This window comes from Pleurodeles waltl, chromosome 11 (assembly GCF_031143425.1).
Source record: "Pleurodeles waltl isolate 20211129_DDA chromosome 11, aPleWal1.hap1.20221129, whole genome shotgun sequence".
NCBI classification, from domain to species: Eukaryota; Metazoa; Chordata; class Amphibia; order Caudata; family Salamandridae; genus Pleurodeles; species Pleurodeles waltl.
Window position 1 is genome coordinate 836,811,307 of NC_090450.1, and position 23,642 is coordinate 836,834,948.

Here is a 23,642-nt window from a genome sequence, read left to right on the forward strand (position 1 = left end):
GATATATATATATATACACACATATATATATATATATATATATATATATATATATATATATATATATATTATTATTTTTTTTTTTTTTTCAGGACTAGCATTGCAGCGTCCATGTGCTGCTTTTCTGACTTGTTGGTGTGTATCTGGGCTTCTAACAACGCCCACCTCACGCCCATCACTACCACTCGTTCGTGGGCTTGCCCTTCAAAAATCCTTTGATGACATTAGAAAATGATTTACCTTTGTCCCTCTTTGGGGAGGTTTTGTTACCGCCTTGGCCATCGCCCCTGGTACAAGGCTAAATGCACTTTTGCAGTTACGTTTAACTGCGAGCGAACTTCTTTTCCTTTTGTGTAACTCTTCACATGATGCTCATGGTGGCCGTGGCGCTGTGAATCGGCTCTCTTATGTGAAAGAGTTTAACTTTCAATAATCAATTTATGTGGCAAGAAAAGTTGGGTTAGGAGTTTATAACGCTAATAGCTCTAACTCGAGCAGATGCGAGACCCATTACATTGTAAATGCTTGTTATTCTTGTGTGTGTTGTTTTATAATGGTGAACAATTTCACCGCACTCCACGAGGACCGTGATCAAGACTCCTTGGTGAGTTGAAACACGTTGGTGGTTATTGACTGCAATAAAATACACTTTTATTTGTACTTCGTGGAGTGCGGTGACATTTTTCGGCATTAGATAATTTCTAGATTGGTCTTCTCTGTCACTGGGCACCGGCAGTGGAGTGTGCCGCCCAGCAACCCTTCAACCACTTTGTTTCTGAACATATATATATATATATATATATATATATATATATATATATATATGCAACACAAATTGGTTAAAAAGACTGTTGCGCAGTGCACTCCACTGCCGGTGCTCAGTGATGGAGGAAAGCAACCTCGAAAATATTTTGTGAACAAGAATCTCACCGCACTCCACGAGGTTCAAATTGACATGTTTTATCGCAAGTATTAACAATGAAAGAAAAGAGGGACTCATTTACTGAGATCAAGAATCCTTGAGAGTCGAAACGCGTACGTGGCTGTTGCTTGCAATAAAAGATGTCAATTTGAACCTCGTGTAGTGGGGTGAGAATCTTGTTCACACAATATATATATATATATATATATATATATATATATATATATATATATATATACATATATATATATATATGCATGCATGCATGTCTTTTCTGTAGTGGCAGTTGCCATAGAGTAGCTGAGTGGATTAGTAAAGGCAAGCGTTACCTGCGCTTTAAAACTAATGTAATGCCAGGGGGACTATGGAGATATGAGTGGCACTTTTGCTGGGTAGTACTGAGGGAATTAGAATTGGAGGTAATGGGAGGCAGCACCAAAAATGACTGTTGCACAGGGTGTGTGGTAAGGTGAAGTAATACATTCTTTTTTTGTTTTTTTCAGTGTTTTCAGAAAATCTGCAGAATTGGAGAAGAAGCGAAGGTAAGGTGACAACATTTCCTGTTGTACACAACAAACATACCCACACGCAATTTTGTGACTCTCTGCCTTCTACGTAGGCTAGTAATTTAGAGGGACAGTTTAGCCAGTTGCAGAGATGGCGTCTCGTTGGATGACTGCTGATCAAGCCCTAGCTCGGGTTATGGAGGACAGTTCTGATGTAGGCTCAGAGACTGAGACAGCAGACACTGAGACAGCATCTGAGGGAGAGGACAATGGGGCAGATTCTGGGAGTGATTTTTCAGTCGGCGGAGTCCCATCTGACGACACCTCTTCCAGTGAGTCTGAAGGAGACAATGACGACATCCGTGCTGTCCCTTCGCAAGCACATTCGGGGCAGCGGGACCACATTGGGTTAGCCGAACCCAGAGAGCACGTGCTTGCTGCTGCAAGCACAGAGAGAGTGCTCTCTTGGCAGCCCCCCTGTTTGGTTCAGCCCCAAATTCCACCTTTTACTGGTGACGCTGGATGTAAAGTCGATACAGCTAACTTTTTGCCAGTCGACTACATCTATCTGTTTTTGGATGTTGACTTTCTTCAGAAAGTTGTGCAGCAAACAAATTTGCGTGCAGACCAATTTCTGAGGGAGCGCGGAGGCACTCTAGGGCCCCGTTCTAGGGCACGCCAGTGGACTCCCACTTCGCTGGCGGAGTTGAAGATATTTTTGGGCCTTACGCTCAAAATGGGGTTAGTACAGAAACCCACCTTGCAGTCCTACTGGACGACTCGCACGGTTTGGGTAACTCCCATCTTCGCACCATACATGAGCAGAGATCGTTTTTTGCTACTTCAGCGCATGCTGCATTTCAATGACAATTCTGCTGCATTGCCCCGGGACCATCCAGATCATGACAGGTTGTTCAAAATTCGGCCTGTCGTGGAACATTTGTCTGCCAGGTTTCCAGAGATATATACTCCTGGAAAGAATATAGCAGTCGATGAGTCCTTGATCCTGTACAAAGGACGGCTGCTTTTCAGACAGTACATTGCAAGCAAAAGAGCTCGCTATGGCATAAAGCTGTACCTGCTGTGTGAGAGCTCTACTGGCTATGTGTACAGCCTGAGAGTGTATGCAGGGAAGGATTCTACCCTAAACCCTGTAGGTTGCCCTCCTGTGTTAGGGGTCACAGGTAAGATTGTATGGAACTTGTCCAGCCACTTCTTCACAAAGGTTATAACCTTTATGTGGACAATTTCTATACAGGAGTAGAGCTGTTCAGTGAGCTCTACAAAGCTGGCACTGTGGCCTGCGGTACAGTTCGTTGTAACCGCAAAGGATTCCCGCGGGAGCTTGTTTGCAAGAAGCTCCAGAAATCACAGAGTACTGCATTGCGTTCTAACGAACTGCTCGCAGTCAAGTTCCTAGATAGACGTGATGTATACGTGCTCACTACAATTCATGATGAGAGCACTTCTCCCATCACGGTTTGGGGTCAGATGGCCGAAGTCCACAAGCCCATCTGTATACTCGATTACAATAAGTACATGGGTGGAGTGAACAAGAACGACCAGGTTCTTCAACCATACAATGAGTGTCGTAAAACTCGCACTTGGTACAAGAAACTGTTCACCCACCTGATTCAGATGGCAACATATAATGCGTATGTTGTTTACCGTCAGACAACAACAGGAAGACTCATGACTTTCCTTGACTTCCAGTTGTCTGTAATTGAAAGCCTCACTGCTGTTACAGAAGAAGCAGCAGCCTCCACCTCACATGTTCTGGTGGATGTGGCAAGGCTGCAGGAGCGTCACTTTGCTGATCGCATACCTAAAACACCCAAAAAGGATTGTCCATTTCGTCGCTGTAAAGTGTGCTCAAAGCATGGAAAGCGGCAGGAGAGTCGGTATTACTGTCCCCAGTGTCCATCACAACCAGGCCTCTGTATCCCTACTTGCTTTACGTTGTATCATACTAAAGCAAAGTTCTGGGAAATCGACTGAGGTTGAGCTGCTGTTGGGTAATCCTTTCAGTGGCAGTGCATGGATACCGAACGTCCATGGGCCACTGCTTCGTTAGGCAAGGAGCCACAGAATTTTATTTCATCATGGACTTCCTTTTGGCGTGGTCGGTGTTCTGTTCAATTAACATGCATTTTCTTCTCCCTACTGCATATACTAGTGGACAGAACATATGGCACATTGCCATGGAGTACCCTTTCTTCACCTGCATGTCTACCTTACTTTCAACAGTAGATATGCTCTCTCAGTTCGAGGAATCACTTTGTAGGGCATACTTGGAAGCCCCCAACTTGCTTCCACAAACTAGTATAGGTTCACTTGGCTATTATACAGGATTAGACAGGACTCTGATGAGAACAGAGACATGGGTGGGTAAGGAAAGCTTATGGTAGGAGTGCCTTCACAGGGTTATTGCACAGGTAGAAGGCAGATAGTAAAGGTAGTACAGATGTACATCATCTACACCTATGGATTCAAACCCATTGGTGCCATCCCAGCAGTGAAGGAGAATGACTTGTATAGGTCAGTGTTTGACCTGCTTTTCATGTTCATCCTCCATCAGAACTTAGTAGATGTTCAGTTTGCTGTATAAGTGCATTATAGTCACATCACTGCACATAATGTTGGCTGGGACATATGCTACGTTCTCATGGACTCCCCTATGTACCAAACACTACCCTTTTCCATAGCCTATGACCTTCTCTTTAGGGAACATCATGAGAAATCCCCAGCATGTCTCCCTTAGTTTCAAAGGTAGATATGCTCACTCAGTTCGAGGAATCGCTTTGTACGGCATACTCGGACACCCCCAACTTGCATCCACAAACTGGAAGGAGTTGGATTTAGCGCAGAGAGTGCGTTAAAGGCGCATGAAAAACATGTCTTCCTGAGCCTCAGGTGGCTGTCACAGGAGTCATTAGTAAAGGTTTGTTACGCATGCATTTGGCAATGTTAAGGAAGAAGGAGGCAGGTAGCCTATGACCTTCTCTTTAGGTAACAGCATGAGAAATCCCCAGCATGTCTCCCTTAGTTTCAAAGGTAGATATGCACACTCAGTTCGAGGAATCGCTTTGTACGGCATACTCGGACACCCCCAACTTGCATCCACAAACTGGAAGGAGTTGGATTTAGCGCAGAGATTGCGTTGAAGGCGCATGAAAAACATGTCTTCCTGAGCCTCAGGTGGCTGTCACAGGAGTCATTAGTAAAGGTTTGTTACGCATGCATTTTTTTTAATGTTAAGGAAGAAGGAGGCAGTTACTTGACAGGTGGTAAAATGTAGTCAAACTTATTCCGTTCTGTGGCGTGTGAATGTGATGGGCCCTTGTCTGGCAGCGGTAAGTTAATGTGAGTGGAGTGATTGATTGGATTGGGCCCGTGGCTGGCGATATGAAAGGGTTGTTTGTTGTGCGTGAATGGCGTGTGAATGGACCATAAAGAGGTTGGTGCCTGGACGCGGCTTTATGGCCCACCTTCAGAAGGCTTCGTTTCAATATTCAGATACTTTGAAACCATAATTTCTGGTGGTGCTAAAACCAACCAGTGTGAGTGGTGGGTTAACTTTAACAAACTAGTACCAGGGGAGTCCAAGGGTGCAGGACTTGCATGGCTCTCACCAGTTTTCCTTCACCCAGAATCCCCTTGAAATTACATTATGTGCTTAAAAAACAAATTTCCTTGCATTTCAATGAGCAGAAGTCCAGGGATCTGCAGGGATCCTCAAAATTCCTACCACCCAGTTTTTCCCCACTTGTCCTGATAAAAACACAACCCCGCTTGTGTGCCTGCGCCTAGTGCATGCTTCAGGAATGAATCACTCCAGGGTTAACAGTAGACCTCAAGCAATGACTACCATTGACCCTTGTGTGATCCATTCCTGTCGCGGGCGCTAGGCCTACCCACACAAGTGAGGTATCATTTTTATCGGGAGACTTGGGGGAACGCTGGGTGGAAGGAAATTTGTGGCTTCTCTCAGATTCCAGAACTTTCTGTCACCGAAATGGGAGGAAAACTTGTTTTTTTAGCCACTTTTTGAGGTTTGCAAAGGATTCTGGGTAACAGAACCTGGTCCGAGCCCCACAAGTCACCCCTCCTTGGAATCCCCTAGGTCTCTAGCTTTCAGAAATGCACAGGTTTGGTAGGTTTCCCTAGGTGCCGGCTGAGCTAGAGGCCACAATCTACAGGTAGGCACTTCGCAAAAAACACCTCTGTTTTCTTCCAAAAATTTGTATGTGTCCACGTTGCGCTTTGGGGCGTTTCCTGTCGCGGGCGCTAGGCCTACCCACACAAGTGAGGTATCATTTTTATCGGGAGACTTGGGGAAATGCTGGGTGGAAGGAAGTTTGTGGCTCCTCTCAGATTCCAGAACTTTCGGTCACCGAAATGTGAGGAAAACTAATTTTTTTAGCCTCTTTTTGAGGTTTGCAAAGGATTCTGGGTAACAGAACCTGGTCCGAGCCCCGCAAGTCACCCCTCCTTGGAATCCCCTAGGTCTCTAGTTTTCAGAAATGCACAGGTTTGGTAGGTTTCCCTAGGTGCCGGCTGAGCTAGAGGCCAAAATCTACAGGTAGGCACTTCGCAAAAAACACCTCTGTTTTCTTCCAAACATTTGTATGTGTCCACGTTGCGCTTTGGGGCGTTTCCTGTCGTGGGCGCTAGGCCTACCCACACAAGTGAGGTATCATTTTTATCGGGAGACTTGGGGGAACGCTGGGTGGAAGGAAGTTTGTGGCTCCTCTCAGATTCCAGAACTTTCTGTCACCGAAATGTGAGGAAAACTTGTTTTTTTAGCCTCTTTTTGAGGTTTGCAAAGGATTCTGGGTAACAGAACCTGGTCCGAGCCCCGCAAGTAACCCCTCCTTGGATTCCCCTAGGTCTCTAGTTTGCAGAAATGCACAGGTTTGGTAGGTTTCCCTAGGTGCCGGCTGAGCTAGAGGCCAAAATCTACAGGTAGGCACTTCGCAAAAAACACCTCTGTTTTCTTCCAAAAATGTGTGTGTGTCCACGTTGCGCTTTGGGGCGTTTCCTGTCGCGGGCGCTAGGCCTACCCACACAAGTGAGGTATCATTTTTATCGGGAGACTTGGGGGAACGCTGGGTGGAAGGAAATTTGTGGCTCCTCTCAGATTCCAGAACTTTCTGTCACCGAAATGTGAGGAAAACTTGTTTTTTTAACCACTTTTTGAGGTTTGCGAAGGATTCTGGGTAACAGAACCTGGTCCGAACCCCGCACGTCACCCCTCCTTGGATTCCCCTAGGTCTCTAGTTTTCAGAAATGCACAGGTTTGGTAGGTTTCCCTAGGTGCCGGCTGAGCTAGAGGCCAAAATCTACAGGTAGGCACTTTGCAAAAAACATCTCTGTTTTCTTCAAAAAATTTGTATGTGTCCACGTTGTGCTTTGGGGCGTTTCCTGTCGCGAGCGCTAGGCCTACCCACACAAGTGAGGTATCATTTTTATCGGGAGACTAGGGGGAACGCTGGGTGGAAGGAAATTTGTGGCTCCTCTCAGATTCCAGAACTTTCTGTCACCGAAATGTGAGGAAAACTTGTTTTTTTAGCCACTTTTTGAGGTTTGCAAAGGATTCTGGGTAACAGAACCTGGTCCGAGCCCCGCAAGTCACCCCTCCTTGGAATCCCCTAGGTCTCTAGTTTTCAGAAATGCACAGGTTTGGTAGGTTTCCCTAGGTGCCGGCAGAGCTAGAGGCCAAAATCTACAGGTAGGCACATCGCAAAAAACACCTCTGTTTTCTTCCAAAAATTTGTGTGTGTCCACGTTGCGCTTTGGGGCGTTTCCTGTCGCGGGCGCTAGGCCTACCCACACAAGTGAGGTATCATTTTTATCGGGAGACTTGGGGGAACGCTGGGTGGAAGGAAATTTGTGGCTCCTCTCAGATTCCAGAACTTTCTGTCACCGAAATGTGAGGAAAACTTGTTTTTTTTAGCCACTTTTTGAGGTTTGCAAAGGATTCTGGGTAACAGAACCTGGTCCGAGCCCCGCAAGTCACCCCTCCTTGGATTCCCCTAGGTCTCTAGTTTTCAGAAATGCACAGGTTTGGTAGGTTTCCCTAGGTGCCGGCTGAGCTAGAGGCCAAAATCTACAGGTAGGCACTTCGCAACAAACACCTCTGTTTTCTTCCAAAAATTTGTATGTGTCCACGTTGCTCTTTGGGGCGTTTCCTGACGCGGGCGCTAGGCCTACCCACACAAGTGAGGTATCATTTTTATCGGGAGACTTGGGGGAACGCTGCGTGGAAGGAAATTTGTGGCTCCTCTCAGATTCCAGAACTTTCTGTCACCGAAATGTGAGGAAAACTTGTTTTTTTAACTACTTTTTGAGGTTTGCGAAGGATTCTGGGTAACAGAACCTGGTCCGAACCCCGCACGTCACCCCTCCTTGGATTCCCCTAGGTCTCTAGTTTTCAGAAATGCACAGGTTTGGTAGGTTTCCCTAGGTGCCGGCTGAGCTAGAGGCCAAAATCTACAGGTAGGCACTTTGCAAAAAACACCTCTGTTTTCTTCAAAAAATTTGTATGTGTCCACGTTGTGCTTTGGGGCGTTTCCTGTCGCGAGCGCTAGGCCTACCCACACAAGTGAGGTATCATTTTTATCGGGAGACTTGGGGGAACGCTGGGTGGAAGGAAATTTGTGGCTCCTCTCAGATTCCAGAACTTTCTGTCACCGAAATTTGAGGAAAACTTGTTTTTTAGCCACTTTTTGAGGTTTGCAAAGGATTCTGGGTAACAGAACCTGGTCCGAGCCCCGCAAGTCACCCCTCCTTGGATTCCCCTAGGTCTCTAGTTTTCAGAAATGCACAGGTTTGGTAGGTTTACCTAGGTGCCGGCTGAGCTAGAGGCCAAAATCTACAGGTAGGCACTTCGCAAAAAACACCTCTGTTTTCTTCCAAAAATGTGTATGTGTCCACGTTGCGCTTTGGGGCGTTTCCTGTCGCGGGCGCTAGGCCTACCCACACAAGTGAGGTATCATTTTTATCGGGAGACTTGGGGGAACGCTGGGTGGAAGGAAATTTGTGGCTTCTCTCAGATTCCAGAACTTTCTGCCACAGAAATGTGAGGAACATGTGTTTTTTTAGCCAAATTATGAGGTTTGCAAAGGATTCTGGGTAACAGAACCTGGTCCGAGCCCCACAAGTCGCCCCTCCTTGGATTCCCCTAGGTCTCTAGTTTTCAGAAATGCACAGGTTTGGTAGGTTTCCCTAGATGCCGGCTGAGCTAGAGGCCAAAATCTACAGGTAGGCACTTTGAAAAAAACAGCTCTGTTTTCTATAAAAAAAATAGGATGTGTCCATGTTGTGTTTTGGGGCATTTCCTGTTGCGGGCACTAGGCCTACCCACACAAGTGAGGTATCATTTTTATCGGGAGACTTGGGGGAACATAGAATAGTAAAACAAGTGTTATTGCCCCTTATCTTTCTCTACGTTTTTTCCTTCCAAATATAAGAGAGTGTGTAAAAAAGACATCTATTTGAGAAATGCCCTGCAATTCACATGCTAGTATGGGCACCTCGGAATTCAGCGATGTGCAAATAACTACTGCTCCTCAAAACCTTATCTTGATCCCATTTTGGAAATGCAAAGGTTTTCTTGATACCTCTTTTTCACTCTTCATATTTCAACAAATCAATTGCTGTATACCCAGTATAGAATGAAAACCAACTGCAGGGTGCAGCTCATTTATTGGCTCTGGGTACCTAGGGTTCTTGATGAACCTACAAGCCCTTTATATCCCCGCAACCAGAAGAGTCCAGCAGACAAAACGGTATATTGCTTTCAGAAATCTGACATCGCAGGAAAAAGTTACAGAGTAAAACATAAAGAAAAATGGCTGTTGTTTTCAGCTCAATTTCAATATTTTTTTATTTCAGCTGTTATTTTCTGTAGGAAAACCTTGTAGGATCTACACAAATGACCCCTTGCTGAATTCAGAATTTTGTCTAGTTTTCAGAAATGTTTAGCATTCCGGGATCCAGCATTGGTTTCACACCCATTCCTGTCACTAACTGGAAGGAGGCTGAAAGCACCAAATATAGTTAAAATGGGGTATGTCCCAGTAAAATGCCAAATTTGTGTTGAAAAATGTGGTTTTCTGATTCAAGTCTGCCCGTTCCTGAAAGGTGGGAAGCTAGTGATTTCAGCACCAGAAACCCTTTGTTGATGGCATTTTCAGGGAAAAAACCACAAGCCTTCTTCGGCAGCCCTTTTTTCCCATTTTTTTGGAAAAAACAAAATTTTCACTGTATTTTGGCTATTTTCTTGATCTCCTCCAGGGGAAACCACAAACTCTGGGTACCATTAGAATCCCTAGGATGTTGGAAAAAAAGGACGCAAATTTGGCGTGGTTAGCTTATGTGGACAAAAAGTTATGAAGCCTTAAGCGCGAACTACCCCAAATAGCCAAAAAAGGGCTCAGCACTGGGGGGGAAAAGGCCCAGCAGCTAAGGGGTTAATGACATTAGAAAAGGAGTTTATCATGATGTTAGAAAATAGGTATTTAAATATTGCATGCACTCAAAATCTGAATAATGATATTTTAAGGAATGTTTAGAAAAAGGCAGAAGATTATTTTAAAAAGAAAAGAACTGATCCAAAACTTAGACTAAGTAACAGATGCAAAAGGACAATATGTATTTTCAGTAGACCATTTCAAAACAAAACAAAGACATGTATGAAACAGTAACTCTGATTATATATTTGAATTATCAGGTGGACCTTGACATATTTTACATGGTGATGATTCAGTAATTCCAATCCCTGGATTGTATTTTATTTATGGACAGGACTAATAATTCAAACTACCCAGTGACTGGGAAGGTATTTGCTACTTAGTCTTATTGTTTCAGAAAATGTAGAATGTAAATAGTTTAAAAGCTTTAACAATGTCCCCTGCACACAGAATTTAAATTAAGTTACCCAGTTAGTAGGAGACATTTTTGGTGCTATTATTCCTGTTGTGGGAGTGATTCTGAATGATGAGGAAATAAGAAATCTTTCGCCAGTAGTAGATAGACCACAAACTAGTGAATCTGGAGCTTTGCCTGTCACCAACACAGAACTTGTAGTGGCTAGATATGCTTTAGACATTGTACTTGCTGAGAGGAGCAGAGTCTGCAAGATTTTGAAGAGAGAACATTGCTGTACCTATATACCGAACAAAGTAAGAAGATGAAAGAGTATGAACAAACTATTTCAGACATCATACTTGACCTGGAACCTTTAGATACCACCAGCGTGGTGAAAAGCTTCATAAAAGGAGTTTCTGCAATAGGCAATTGGTTAACAACTGCATGAGGAGGAATTCTCAAAACTGTATTAGTACCTGTTTTAATTGTCATTGTCTGCTTACTGATCACATTAGGTGTATATAAGACTCTTAAAATACTATTACAGAAGAAAAAGAACAGCGACAGAAGCAAGCAGATTAAGAAAGACTTCAAATTAAATGACTAATAACAGGGAATACCAAAGGTTAAAGGAAAGGGAACATTTCAAACAAAAAAGATAAGATGCAACAGAAATGAAACTGAGATGTTATTCGCCTAGAAATGCTGTGATGGCTAGAACCCATCAGACAGGGGAGGTTGCAGAAGCCTTTAACTAACCAAATATTAGGTGCAGAATTAAACGTAGAAATGACGTGTAGTCCTGAAAATCAAGAGAGTGCATTTTTCTTTTCTTTTTTCTGTCAAAAACGCACCAGGATGTCATATCAGCATGTGTTTAGATAAAGAATATATGACCGTACACAGACTTGTTCAGAAATGATAAAATCGTTAACCTTCACATGTACATACATTCATTCAATATTATAATATAATAATTATAATATAATAACATATTTTGTGTAATATTTTTTTAATGTATTCCTTATGAGTGAGTTTTGTTAATAAAAGCGTATGAGAAAGGGTCAAAGTCATGAAGTCATGCATTGCACAAACCCCAAACATCTTGTCTTCCATTAAACGGATTGGGGAGAATGAGCACTCATATAGTTTTATTTCAAAGTGTAAAACAATGTATTGAAATGTTTAGCAGTCTTTTGTTTAGATAGTTTAGATGACGCAAACTGTCCTTTTGCCATGATGACAATGTGTTTCAATTGGAGGAGATGATGGTGGACTGCAACAATTATTGCAACTTGTGATATGAAGAACTTATAAGAGTGCATGTTCCTAGAGTAGGCTAGGATATCTTTTCTTCAAACTGTCACTGCCCAGACTCTGTGCTAAGGCACTTCTCAGATTCGTTCTGAGAGACCCTTTTATTTTCCTGCCTGAATCTATGCTGCTTCAAAACTTATTTGAGTTTCTAGATGCTTTCACATCTTTAAACCTTGAGCTCTTTCCCATTCTAATTGACTCATTTCCCATTTTCTAGACTTAAAATAGGGAATTACTTTTATGGAACACCCTTTTTGCTTTGTTCTGTATATTACTAATGCTTTGATTAATAGTTGAAAATATATCGATATAGAAGCTTACTAAAAGATTCTGATAGACATTTTAAACATATAAAATGCTTATTATTTACTCCCTAAAAAACGCATTTGATTACTGATTAATTTGTGAGTGACATTGTTTTGCTTTGCAGCTCCTGAATAATTTCTGTCTGACCTCCAAGGTCCAAAATTCTCTTTGGGCCCGGCACAGAGTAGGGAATTTATGTTGTGTAAAATAAGACTTATTCTCTGTACCAAAATATTTATTCTGAGTCTCCTCCATCAGGTACAACTCATGCAGGTTTAGCGGGTGTAATTGGAAATATGACAGCAGTTATAAAATATTGTTTTGTTTAGGATTCCAACATAAGAGCGCACAAAAATGTAGACAACTACCGTTTTCCAGCTTTAATACTGCCCTTCCCTTGTCTGCGACGTGAAGATGAGTGTTAAGGTCTATAAATCCGTAATGATTTCATGAGCCATGACTCTTTTCTCTGAGACACGGCAGTAAAAGCAGGATTTGGTATTTAGCGAGCTAGCAGCCAAGTGGCACATTCTAAAATAAATAATTAAAAAATGAATCACTTATGCTACATGAGAAAGGCTCATGGGTAACTTGCCAGTTCTGCAGAAAAGGGAACGCTAAGTATATGATTACGAAATTTGCTATGGGTGCACTTCAAGTCACGGAGGAGAAGCGGACACCAAGACAACAAACGTAGACTTGTTAATGTATAGAAACAGTCCTATTACAATAATGCATTTTTGCAGTGTGTGTTTCTAGCTTGGGTGGTTTATTCGACATACGTCGTATTAGAGTTGATGCTACATATGAGGGCGACAGCAAATGGCCGACAAGATTATTTTTTTTGCGCGAAAAAAAGAGCAGCGGCATTTCAGTCAGACGCGGGGAGACGAGACTGCAGCCTTCGTTTTGATTAGTATTCATAGAGCATCTGACTCCAGAGAGGATTAATAGACTCTGATGCCTAATATCCTGGAGAACAATTAATTTGCCCACAGTTTTGTCATGGTTGAAAGTCAAATGCTGGAACAGATCGATGCACTGAGCTGCAAGCTGAAGCACTGCAGCCTTCTGCTGGAGCAGAATTTTAATTTTTCCATCATCGTTTCCCCGCCATCCCTTGCACGCCAGTTTCTAACAGATCTCTCTGCTCACTTGCATCATTTATTGGTTTTCAAAGCAAAGGTGTAGTTTGACTTTTACAGATACCTGAAGTATAAATGTAAACCTTTAAAGAACAAAAAATGTATTGTACATTTTTTAACCTTCGCCCACCACATGAAGTATAAACATTGAAAAATTAAAAAGAGAAGAGCAACCTAGAGGCAAACTTTTAAACTGAATCTCACTTTGTTTCGAAAAAAATATATTAACCGCAGTGTTTGAGTGGAATTAAAAAGTAAATACATCATTCGCACACTCAAGAACATAACATGCAGAACCGAACCTGAAAATATTTTAAGCCACACAAGTCTAACCCCTATGAATAGAGCAGTGTGCATAAACACCGTTTATTTTGGCAAGAAAAAGACCAAAGCGAGGTTCTCTAGTTTATTTGAATATTTCAAGTTGGTTTGATGCTTAACTTTGACTTTCAGCCTACATCAAAATGTCCTCTAATACCATCGCAGACGTTACATTTTGAAGCAATGATCTATAAAATTGTCAAATAAACGGAGTGCAATGCTATTGTTTTTAAAGAGTCGAAAGAATATTACACTGTTTGAAGTGAACAAATGAATAAAAGTATGGTAAATCAGAGATTATACGCATACACTTCCTATGACTTCAATCCACAGTGCATATGTGTACAACCACTATTTTATAGCTTTCAGCGTGTGTTAATCTTTTACTTCCTCTGCGTTCTAGCTCTAAAATATGCTGTGGTTTTCAAAAACATAGAAAGCCGTGAGCCAAAAAGCAAGCTAGCTAGCTAGCGAGATGGATGAATTGATGGATGGATTTTTTTAATCTAAGAAACCGAAATGTCCCGAGCCAACTCGGACACCTAGGCCCCAAAAGTAATAGTAGGAATGTAGAATGTAGACCAAAGAACTAGTGTGGTCAGAGGTGTTGTGGTTACGGGAAGCATGGGCGGTTTTTCCTGACATGGTGGTTGCTGGCTAGTTGGGTTGTTATATTGCTGTACTTTGTCTAAGAGAATGTGGTTATTTATGCCTTTTTCTAAAGATGATAAGTGTTAAACAGCAGCAGACGTGAGAGGTAGAAATGCTGCGCAGTTCAGGGCCTGATTATTGAAATATTATTTCAATTTTTCCCTTTTCCCTTTATTTGTAATCAAGAAGACATCTGCATAAGCTGTTTTGAACAGCACATATTTGTGGATGGCTTGATTTTTCAACGGAGGGATGGGGAGGGGAGTCCTAAAATGTGATCCAGTTTCTCACCTGGAGGCAGTGTTTTTTCAGGGGAAAAGGGAATAAGGAGGTCTCATTTTTTACGACCAAGGTAAAACAAGCAGACACATTTTGAAACATTGAGAATCACTTCAGTTGGTAGTCGGGAAGGTCTTCATAGATATAATGCAGAAGTCAAGTTGACAAAGGTACTGTCAAGAGTTGAAAAGGATGCTTGCTAGGCATGTGCCTACGAAGATTCCATGGTTTTTGAAGAGAAAGTGTGGAGGGAAAGGTTTCAAAAGAAAGGAGGGGAAGGGTTGTGTTTGCTAGTGTGAATCTTGTAGTGGTAGATCACGATACACCACCTAGTCTCAGCTCCTTATAAACAGTGATCACTATTTCAGTCCCCTACGTGATCACAGAGGGTTTATCCATTTTATTGTATTTAATTTCTCTGTTCACGAACCCCCTATTTATACTTTATTATTATTTTTATAAATCACTCACTTCAAGTACTTGCATGCCGCTGAAGAATATCTTCAATAAAAGTGGCAAGAAGTTGCAAAGATGAGACATTGAGAATAAAATTGCAATAAAATAAAAATCAGAGGAGTGAAATGCATAAACATATATCTAAAAACGGAATGAAATTCGCAAAAATGTGAGGAAAAAAATACTTGTTCAAGTTGAATGGAAAAGATTTGGAACTTTGCACTTAGGACAGTAATGTGAAGGAGGACCCAATGAGAATCTTTCATTCCAGCATCCAAATCACATCATGATTCTGAGTTGGATTCTCAGAACAGTGTGATCCTTCATGAAAGCTCTCTTTCTGGATCCCATCTGGCAAAAATATGTCACTAATGAGGCAGCACCTCTCTTCCTGGGCACCACCCCCACAAGCAGGACTGGTCTTTGCATGTACAACAGTGAGAGAAATGAGAAATCATGGAGAATTGAGCATCAGCAGGGATACCACGGGTTGTTGAAGAGAAGCAAAGTTGAAAAAGATGTGCCTTTTTATACAGGTATGCTCTTACAGAGTTCATATATGCTGAAGAACTCGTACTCAACTCCTATGCTGGGTCCTTGCACTCACAAGAACATCAGCAAGGGAAAGGAGCTGCATCACTCATCCTGTTGCCAGATGCAATGCAGCTTGTCAAAGGGAAATAAAATAACTGTATTTACGGGTGATCGCAGTTCAGTTTAAATTTTAGTAGGTATGATTGGTAATAGTGGACAATTTTACAGCTCTGTACCATTTCATAATGAAATATCAACCACTGCTATGAACGTTGTATGTCAGTTTCATTTTGGTGAATTTTTGAGACATGATTATATCTTTGTGTTATAGAGAGATGTTCCAGCCAGGAACATACCACATATTTTGAAGGGCTTGACCGTTATGCAACACTTCTGCTCATAAAACATGTGTCTCCCTGTACACATTTGTTGACTGGATATGTGGGGCTGGATTTAGAGTTTGCCCAGCAGGTACTCTGCCACAAATGTGATGGATATCTAGTCCACCTTGTTACAAGTGCATTATTTCTACTCTAATCATTTTCATAGATCTAGGTTAGAGGTTGCTTGGTTCATGGCCACTGTCAAATCTAGATAGATTTATAGTGATGTGACTGTGATAGTTATGTAGTAAGTCATGCATATGACTCTATTGTAATATGTGACATTGGTTGAGGCAATTCAGCCTATCTGTTGTCCAAATGATCACTGCCTATATCCAGCATTGTACTTTGTGCCCACTTACATGGGCATCAAAACAGTATTAGTATCTTCCCATTTATTCTATGTGGATGCAGACTATTATATTCTTACAAAGGACACATAGGTAGCTGTATCTGTTTATTTTTCCTTAGCAGATGGCATCCATCCCATTATCCAGTTATCACCATACGCTGAATTTAAAAGTGCAGGTGTACCCATGAAGCAGCACACAGCACACAATTTATTAATTTGTGATTCTCAGGTGGCAAAAACTGATCACACTCAGCATTTAAGCGTTAGTAGGTAAAAGATGGGAGAAGAAACAAAGAGATTATCTCTTTACACAATGTAATATTAGTTTGATTTGAGTACAAAAAATTCCTAGGACCTCATCAGTAACTTCCTTTAGGGTATGCAAAAAGCCAATTACTTCCAACTTGAAAAACAGTTGCTACTAAAGGCCTTAACCAGTTTTAGTTTACATTCACAATTAGATTTGTTATGCATCAATGATCACATCATATGCTAGTATTTGCCCTTCACTCACCAACAGATGACCTCAACAGTGATCACCTGCCTGATCCTTTTTAATTACTCTTAGCTTCATTAGATCAATGTACACTGTCACTTAAATTTTTTCACTTGTGGCTGACTTTGTTGATTAGTTTCATTGTAAGAGGCTGAGTCAGGAGGGTTTGGACAAAATATCCAGGAGACAGAACTATCGGAAATTAAATATGGTTGCACACAAATATTTTGATGCAGATATATCACAGAAAATAATATTTTTCGAAGGTAAGTAAAAACATAATAAATTGATGTTTAATTTTTTTAATATTGTTTCCACTAATATAATGGTTAAAAAAAACGTTTTCTGATTACTTTAATGTGTTTTATTTGTTATTAATTTCATGCATTACCATTGTTTATATAAATGTTATTGTTTTGCAATTATAGCTTGTAATGTTAGGTTATCTAGATTTTTTATTCAGTTTTAATAGTATTTTATAGTGTTGCAGCAGTTTGTTAAGTTTGTAATGGGATAGGATGGGGAGTTAATTAGGTAATACATAATTAAGAATTACTTGATACATTTCATTTATTTAATTATATGATTGTTATTTATTAAGCAATTTATATATTACTAATGCATTTTCATTGTATGCTATTTACAGGCAGTTTCCAGTGGTATACTGTGAGAAGTTAAATAAGTCATACTTAATTAACAATGAATAATTGGTAATTAAATATATCATTGATTTTTAACTATGTAATTTACTGAATATGTATATATTTTACCTAAATTTTAGTTGCAGGCTGCTATGTTTGTAAGGGTGCAGCAAGGGGAGTTAATTGAGTAATGATTACTTCACATTATTTTTGTAACTGTAGATTAATTATTTAATTGATCTTTCATTTTGTAAAATACAGAATCAAGATTTTCTTTACTTTTATTTAGTTATGTGATGCTAGGCTTGTTAGTGTATAGAGTGGGAAGTTAATTAAGTAATACTTAACTCACAATTAATTATTTTTTGTAAATTATTTATGATATCTAAAATATGGAATACTTATTTAATTTCATTTTATTATAGTTACAGGATGCGAGGTTCATAGGGGTCTGTGTTTGGAAGTTAATTAATAATTAACAATTAATTATTATTTCTTATTTAATTATTTATTGATTTTTAAAGTGTAGGTTAGGAAATAGTTATTTTTAGTTATATTTTAGATGCAGACTATGGGGGTCATTACAACCCTGGCGGACGGTGTTAAAGCGGCGGTAAGACCGCCAACAGGCTGGCAGTCTTTTTTGAGTATTATGACCATGGCGGCTACCGCCATGGTCATCCGCCGCTTCACCGTTCCGCCCGCTGGAGACCTGGGTCTCCAGCCCGGCGGCCGTCACAATACCGCCGCCGGTATTTCAACCCGGCTTACCACCGTGGATTTCCAGCGGTAGGAACCGCCATAAAATCCATGGCGGTGAGCCCTATCAGTGCCAGGGAATTCCTTCCCTGGCACTGATAGGGGTCTCCCCCACCCCCCACCCCCACCCTGACTCCCTCCCCTACCCCACACCACCCCTGCCACCCCCCAAAGGTGGCAGGGCCCCCCTCCCCACCCCGACCCCCAACATCACATAACTCACACACACACACGACACGCATGCAGGCACCACCAACACACATACACGCACACACACCAACATACATGTCTACATCCACACACTCAGTCAGACACGCACACCCATATACAGACATACACGCACACATTCATACAGACATACATACATACATACAGGCACTCATTCCCAACACACGCAACACACCCGCAAGCATACACGCACTCACACCCCCCCTCTACATACACAGACGCACACCCCCATGCACCCACACAACACACAACACCCCCCCACCCCCTCCCCTAACGGACGATCGACTTACCTTGTCCGTCGATCCTCCGGGAGGGGACGGGAGCCATGGGGGCTGCTCCGCCGACACAACACCGCCAACAGAACACCGCCGCGCTGAATCACAGGATGTGATTCGCTGGGCGGTGTTCTGTTGGCGTGGCGGTGGAGGTGGAGCAACCTCCACTCCCCCGCCGCCCACCAGTACGGCTGTTGGTGGCTCTCCGTCGTAAAAAGGATGGAGAGCAGCCAACAGTAATAATACGCCGAGCGGCAAACCGCCACTACTGGCGGTCTTCCGCACGGCGGTCCCTCGGCGGTCTATGACCACCTATATGTTTACAGGGCTGCAGGGTGGGAAGTTAATTAATATTTGAATAGCTAACTTCTATTAATATGTGACAATTGCTTTATTGGATAGTACTTATGTAAATTGAATTATTGTTTTTATTATATATATATATATATATATATATATATATAAATATATATATATTTATTATATATATATATATATATATATATATATATATATATATATATGTGTTAATTAATTCATTTAATATTTTTCTCCATTCACGGAGTTACTCATATATTTAATGTGTTTGAGATGAAGTATTTTCCCTACTCTTGCTTAGACTGCAGTAGTAATAGTAAAAGTAACATATTTACAATTCAACACTTTTTCTTCTGCTGCACTGTTTGGAGCGGGAATATTACGTTTTACCCCTCCAAAGTCCAACACTTTCCCTACTGTTGTGCTGACTTGAGTGGGATTAGTACATTTCAGGTTTCCAAAATCCAACAATTTCCCTACTGTTGCACATACTGGAGTGGTAATTGTAAACTTTACCTCTTCACAACCCAATCTTTTCCCGACTGTTGGATTGTTTGAAGTGGGAAAAGTAACTGTAACCTCTCCAAAGTGCAACACTTTCACTGCTATTGTGTAGATTATAGTGACAAAAGTAAATTATACCTGGACTGAAATTATTCGCTTTTCCTCCTGTTGATTAGACTAGAGTGCAAATAGTACATTTTAAGTCCAACACTTTCCCAACATTTGCACTGACTGGAGTAGGAATAGTAAATCTACTCCTCCAAAGTCCAACACTTTCCCTGTTATTGCAGTGACTGGAATAGAATAAATAGCTATACCCCTCCGAAGTCCAACAGTTTCCCTCTTTTTGCGTGAACTAGAGAGATAATAGTACATTTAAATTGCTTAGACTCCAATAGTTTTCATAATACTGGTAAAGCATTAATTGTTAAATTTTTAAATATTTACTATTATTTGTTTTTACTTGTAAATTTATTTGATTGATTATAATTGCTTTGTAAATGTGTTTTTTAAAGGTTTGATATTGCCTCGACATTTTAATTAGTTTATTTGTATGGTTTTATTATATATATATATATATATATATATATATATATATATATATATATATATATATACACACACACACACACACACACACACACACATATATATATATATACCTCAAAATGTTACAGGGAAGTTGTAGTTAGGCTCACATTTTAAATGTACAAAATCATAGAATTTCACCAGGTATAGTTAGTTACCTCAAGTAACTATAACTTGTGCCCTAAGGCAACTCGCACGCTCCCACCATGCATAGTTTTTCTGTCAAAAATGTTACTGCAGATATTACATTTATATTATCAGTGATGCTATGAAAGATGGCATGATAGCTGTAATTTGTGTTGTAATTTGCAGTGCATGGCAAGGGCTCAAGTTATAGTTCCCTTAGGGCACGAGTTATAGTTACTTGAGGTAGCTCTATAACTGGTGAATTTCTATGGTTTTGTACATTTAAAATGTGAGCCTAACTACAACTTCCTTCTAACTTTTGTTTTTTAAGTGAATTTTTATTTATTTTTTAAATTCTATTCTGTAATTGAAATGTCCCTGTAACCTTTGTTCATTTCAGTGAATTTCAATTGTTTTTTTAACGTATGGGACAGGCTGGGCGCTGAGGACAACCCTCCTATAAGCACCCAACCATGAACGTCCTTCACGCATGCACAGGGGAAGTTGCCCACAAGACCTGGCCTGCAGCCAGACCCTGCGGCCAATACCCCTCAACCTCGCAAACCCCTTGCTGTGCACAGCCCTTTGCCATGCATGGTGGTAGTTATCTGCAGACTCTCTGGGTGAGAGAATAGGTGTAAGAGGGTGTATTTGGTGGTGAGAATGGCTGTCAAATGGCTGAGAGTGCTTACATCAGTGTTTTAGTTGGTGTGTCAGTGTATGCACAGGTCTGTGAGTGGCTGCATTAGATTGTTAGTGGGTCTGTGAGTGGGTCTGTGAGTGAATGGGTCTGTGAGTGGGAGCTTAAGTGTATTAGTGGGTATGTGAGTGGGAGAAATTGATTGAAAGAGAGAAAGAAAGTGAGAGAAAGAGTTTTTAGGCTTTAATATCTCATATACTTAGAATGAGATATTGTTGCTGAATTTAACCATTTATTTTTATTTAATATGTTTTAAAAAGTAAAAAAAATGTTATTAAAAAAATGGTAATGAGTCCACCTGGACTCGAACCCCATATCGCCAGACCTTCACACTGAGCTACACATGGTTACATTATGGGCTTTCAGGGGGGCTTCAATGCCTTCCCTATACATTTTTTATTTATTTAAGTATTATTTTAAAAAAATGAAAAAATAATCAAAAGCCCTTTGCAGGCTATGTTGGACCGGAAGTGAGCCCTCAAAGGCTTCCCTGCGGTCCCTACTTTTTAATTTTATTTATTTATTTATTTATTTAATTACAAAGCCCTTGCGAGCAACCTAGAACTGCGGGGGAAGCCCTGCAGGGGACAGAGTTGAAACTTCAGATTTTGACAGGGAAACTTCCTTTGACAGTGCAACCTACTTTAAAGGTCCGCTGTCAAAACTCGAAGTGTTTGCAAACAGCTATGTTCCGGGGGTGGGCACCTCGGGACATAGCAGGGGCAGGCCCTGGGGGCTGGCGGTTGCTAGGGCCATCTGTGGCTGCACGAGGGGGGGCACGTGGCCCCCCAATGAGAACTTAGCCCCAGAGGTGGTGGTCCCATAGGGACCCTCTTTATTTTTTTAAAGATTTGCCCCAGGACGTGGTGATTCCCAGGTCTCAGGGGCCATGCAGCCCCCCCACTCAACTGCAGTTTTGATCTGGGGGGCGGTGGTGGTCCCAAGGGCAGTGGGGTGGCCACAGGCCTCCCCCCGCATCCCAACAATTATCCCCAGGGAGTTCAGGCATCAGGAGTGGGCCAGAAGCCCCTCCCACTTTTTTGAAGAAAAAAAGAAGCCCCCAGGACTTGGCCCACTCAGGGGCATTAAACTAACAAAGCGCGGGAGACCGAGCTTCATTTCGTTTTTTAATTTTATGAGCGGATTCGCAGATCGACCCCGTCTCCACTCCTAAACTTAAAAAAAAAATGCTTTCTAGCCCTGGGGGGAATCGCTTTGGAACCCCACCACCAGAGCTAAGGGGTCAAGTTGTTCATACCCTGGCCCCTTTTGTTTTTTTTAAACTTTTTTTTTTGGGACACCGTTGAAGCCGAGTCCCATGATTGCTGACAGCACTTCTACAGCTTCTATTGTTGAAGTGTTATCAGCCAATCAGATCGCAGCACAAGATTATTAGGGGTTGCAAATTCTTCGCAACCGTGGAGACTAAGTTAATTTCCCCTTAGGTTTTCAAAACACTACTGAACGGAATTTCACCAAAACAAAATAATCACTCTTTCTGGACCAGGACCTACCTTCCTGCCAAATTTGGTGTAATTCCGTCCAGCAGTTCTTGTGCTATCGCTGTTTAAAATGCCTTTGGAAAAATGAATAGGGAAAATGTGTTTTGGGACCCCCCTTTTTTCTCGCCCCCCAAACAAATCACCCCAAAACTTTCCAGGCAGCAGCTGGCTTGAACTGGCAATTTGTTTGGGAATGTTTTGTGAAGATTCATCAAGCGGTGCCAAAGATACAGGCAAGTAAAATAAATGCTTTTTATATAGAAACTAGGTTGTAACTATCGCTACCTAGTGTTGATCGACACTAGGTGTATGCATGTGTGTATACATATATGTGTTTATATATATATGTATATATATATATATATATATATATATATATATACACTGTATATATATATACATACATATATATATATGTGTGTGTATATATATATATACACATACATATATATATATATATATATATACATATATATATATATATATATATAAACTTAAAAAACAAAGGGTACAGGGACATTCTGAATTTACTTGCATAAAAATGTAGCTGTTATACTTATGGTTATCTCAAGTAACTATGACTCGTTCCTTAAGGTAAATATAACCTGCGTACTTGCCATGCTAATTATCCCAGATATTACAGCACTCATGACATCTTTTATAACATCACTAAAAATATCAAAGTAACATTAGCAGTCAAATTGGTGATGAGAAGAATATGCATGACAGAGGAATAATTTATAGGGACGTGAGTTACAGCTACTTGCAAGAACTATAACTGCTGAAGTTATATGGTTTTGTGTGAGTAAATTCAGAACCTAACTATAATGTCCTTGTAACCTTGTAACCTTTATTTTTTACGCAAATATCTCTCTCTCTCTCTCTCTCTCTCTATATATATATATATATATATGTATATATATATATATATATGTGTGTGTGTGTGTGTGTATATATGTATATATATGGATGGAAGAGAAAGAGAGAGAGAAACTGAGAGATTGACAGAGATATTTACAGAGAGAGAGAGTTGTTTTTTAGGCTTTGATGAATGATATACTCAGAATGAGATATTATGAGAATAATGCATTTCTCAAGTCAATAGAGTGGGATCAACTTTTCTCATGTACCTTAAATATGTTAAAATGAAATAAAAACAAAGCTATGACTATTGACATACCAAGACTTAAACCATCAACCTTCAGTATAGCCAACTCCCCAGGAGGTGGAAAGCTGGCTGAGACTGCTGGGGCCTTCAGGCTCCCCCTTTTGTCATCAACATAGTCACTGGGAGTCCTGGTGGCACAAGAACATGGGGCCAGGCCCCAGAGGATAGGGTCCTCAGGCCTGAGATCGGCCTGCAGAGGGGAACTGCGTGGCTCCACACCCCCAAAAAAATTAAATGTTTGGGCCGTGCCCTGGGAGCTGGGATCCCAGCAGCTGAGATTGGCCTGGGAAGGGG